At 42.4% G+C, this 3,773-nt stretch overlaps 1 protein-coding gene across 4 annotated transcripts in view; it reads right to left on the reverse strand.

The window, feature by feature from the left end:
• Positions 1-3,773, reverse strand: part of TRAPPC13 (trafficking protein particle complex subunit 13) — a 31,777-nt gene that overhangs the window by 27,474 nt on the left and 530 nt on the right. The gene's annotated exons all lie outside the window — the stretch shown is intronic.

The following is a 3,773-nucleotide window of genomic DNA, read 5'->3' on the forward strand; positions in this document are numbered from 1 at the left end:
TCTTCAGCAGAAGATTTTTTAGGGACCTGCAGGGGGCTTCTGGGGTAAGAGCAAGGCTTTCCAACCCCTACCATGAGTTCCCTTCCTTATAGGATATAAGCTACTTTATCTGTTTTATTTTCAGTCAACTACAGATGAAATCTTTGTCTAGCTATTTGTGCCAAATATATATATTCACTGTAATTGTTTGTGTCACTTTGTCACAAATGGCCCTGAGTCAAACAAAACACTAAAACTTCCTTAAATGAAAGGATCCCAAATTCAGAGTATGATGCAAGTGTTATACCCTTTTTTCTCACAGTGAGTAAGCACAATTCTTGAGGAAGGGAAACAGTTTAGTGATAGTAACATGGAGAAGAGCCAGCAGAAAAAACCACAACCCCAGAGAAAGTCAGGAGGTACACAAAGCTTATGCATCATCCAGGAACTGACATTCTCTCTCTAAGAAAAGCCACTGCACACCTTTTAAATGCCTTTCCTCCATTTGGAAATAATGGATGGGGGCACTTTTTTGTAGGGTTTATAAAACTGGACCAAACTTTTTGAAACTTGGCAGATGTTTTGAGGAGAGGCACCAGATGCTATGCTGAAAATTTGGTGCTTCTACCTCAAAAAACAGCCCTCCCCACCAGAAACCGACATGAACAGATCAATTATCCATTATACTCTACGGGAATCAGTCTCCATAGAGTATAATGGAGTGCTCAGCAGACATTTCCCTCCTCCCCTGCTTTCTGATGATCCTGAAATGGGGGTGGGAAGAGGGCCTCCAACTGAGGACTGGCAACCCTAGCAGCATTTAATGGTTTTACAGGAAGTTTTCTGAATTGAGGTGTAGATGAAGTATGCAGCGTGATTTTATGCAGAGTTATGTGCACCTTAGTCCATCAAAATTAGAGGGCTTATGCATGCCTAACTTTGGATAAGACTGCAGCTATCCTGAAGCATATTGTGGCACTTAATAATAAGTTTCACTTTGAAACAGTTGCAAAAATGTAACAAAGCAAAACTGAAAAGATTTTATATTACTATCAGGTCATCATAAGATCAACATGCTCTTTTTCAAGAATATACAAGTCAAGAAAATATTAACAGAAGAAAAAAAGACATTCAGAGAAGTAGGATTTGGCCTTTCTTCCCCACAAGTCATTTTAAGCTGATAACAGATGGGCAGTTTAAGCGGCCCCAGAGATGGCAGAAAAGTTGTACCAAAAAAGTGTGCACACACATGCACACATGAGAGCCAGTTTGGTGTAGTGGTTAAGTGCGCAGACTCTTATTTGGGAGAACTGGGTTTGATTCCCCACTCCTCAACTTGCAGCTGCTGGAATGGCCTTGGGTCAACCATAGCTCTCGTAGGAGTTGTCCTTGAAAGGGCAGCTGTTATAAGAACTCTCTCAGCCCCACCCACCTCATAGGGTGTCTGTTGCGGGGGGTGGGGAGGGAAGGTAAAAGAGATTTTGACCGCTTGAGCCTCTGAGATTCAGAGTATAGGGTGGGATATATTAATTTAATGTATTGGCTTAATTGTTTTAACTATTCTGATGTTTTATTGTTGATTTTACCGTTTTATCATGTTGGAATCCGCCCTGAGCCCTTATGGGAAAGGGCGGGCTATAAATGTACAAAATAAAATAAACAAATTCAATATCTTCTTCATCTGCCTGCCATTCCTGTCCCTCATGGGCCAGACTGAAGCTGCCTCAAAAAGGTACCATTTTAAATTCTGAGCCAGCTCCCAGGTACTTCCCCAGCTATCTGGATGGCTGGAACGTGCCCAGGGAGCAGCCGACAGGCACACGAGCAGTCTGGAAACTCCTTCCAGGGGCATGCCACATACCATTCAGAGGCTTCCTGCCACTCCTTTTCTGGCTGGTTCACTTCTGGGGTGGCTTGATGCTGCCCTAAATGGTCTGAAAACTCTCCAGAACATCCTTTCTAGTTGCTGGATAAATTATGTGATTCTTTAAAAGCATTATTTTGAAAAATCATTATTTGCTGCAATCCTAAACCTGTATTAACAAACTTTACATCTCCATAATGCACAACAGAAGATGAGCATGTTCTGCCCCTAATATCTAATACTGTGGGATTCCTTTTGAAATCAGAAGCAAGTCCATATTTTAAGGCAAAGCTCGTTAAGAAAACTTGGTCTACCACAACTACACATAATGAATACCCAACAACCATTTTTGAAAGTAAAGGCATTGATGACCAAATCCTCTATCTACAAATAACTTAAATAGCGTTAGTTATATTGTGTTCCATAAGGTTTTACAGGCCTGTTAGAAAACACTCTTCTGCTGCACCTGCTAAAATCATTATTGCCACAAAATTGTTTAAAATTGTTCACCTGCACAAGTTGATTGAGATTGGTCTTGGTGATTTCAAAAACTCTCTTCTCTCATATATCCATTGGTGGTGAAAAGTGCCATCAAATCACAGGCAACTTCTAGTGACCTCATAGGGTTTTCAAGACAAGACACGTTCAGAGGTGTTTTACCATTTCCTGCCTCTGTGTCACAACCCTGGTATTCCTTGGTGGGCTCCTATCCAAATACTGACAACCCTACATTCTGAGATCTGACAAGATTGGACTATCCTGATCATGGTATTATTGGAAAGATTGTCCTGATTTTACCTCATAGATACTCATAGACACACCACCTAAAGAAAAAAGGATTGAATTCTAGCCTCTAGTTCATGGAATTCAGGGCCAAACTACATAATACTTCTGTAATCAGGTCTGGTGAACCTGGACCCAACCCACGTTGCTCACAGTCACACAGCAGCTGCAGGCAATGATGTTTTAAAAGTTGCGGGGTCCTATTTGGCTCAGAACCATGGCACTGGGGGAGAAGGGGCTCCTGCCTCTTCCCCCCCCCCGCCCTTGGCACTCCCCTGAGCTGAAATGAAACTGAAACGGTACCCCGTTTCCTAAATATATGCCACCTGCACTGGAAAGATCTTTCTTCACCACCACTATCTCTCATAGTGAAGAAGCACAACTATCTGGATTAACATATCACAATAGAATCTTTAGAGATGCAGCTATCCATTATAGAAGACCTATCGATTGTCAACTTCAGTTTGAAGATGTTTTGGAATGAGCATTTCAATATAAAAGAAATACAAAAAACTTGCAAGCTGGGCGAAACATACTTGCAAGCCAGGTGACCCATTTCAAGTAGTCATTTTGTCTCTTAAGACTTATTTCCTTATCTGTCACATAGGTGCATAAACGGCCTGAAAAGGTTTGCACACCTCTGCTCCACTAAAGACATCATACAAAACCATCTACTCCTGTCACCAGGTGACTGACTACTTTCATATCTGCCCCATAGCTTTGTTTTAGCCCAACTCATTTGACAAAGGATCAGGGATTTTGCATCCTCATATTGCAGAACCCCTGGTTGCATATATATTTTGGCAAGTATGCTAGGTTATAGTCAAGCGTTTAGTGGGAGATAACGGTGAAGCCTCTCAAATGAAACCTTTAGATCATGGAAATGTTTGATTTAGAACGACTGGAACTTATTTTGGAAAGCACAGGCGCACAAAACCGTGGCTTTGTTCAGGTTGCTGATGCATATTTTGTCGACTAAAGAACTGGGATCCAGAACCCAGCTTCGCCTCGCAGCTTCCTCACCTGGCCTACTCTGGAGACCTTTTAGGCTCTGACAGGCCTCGCCTCAGAGCGCCCCAAGAGGCGCCGCCCAGGAGATGAGATCTGAGAGAGCGGGGAAAGCAGCAGGTGTCGGGAAATCAAGTAC

The sequence above is a fragment of the Heteronotia binoei genome, chromosome 4, assembly GCF_032191835.1.
Source record: "Heteronotia binoei isolate CCM8104 ecotype False Entrance Well chromosome 4, APGP_CSIRO_Hbin_v1, whole genome shotgun sequence".
Lineage (NCBI taxonomy): Eukaryota > Metazoa > Chordata > Lepidosauria > Squamata > Gekkonidae > Heteronotia > Heteronotia binoei.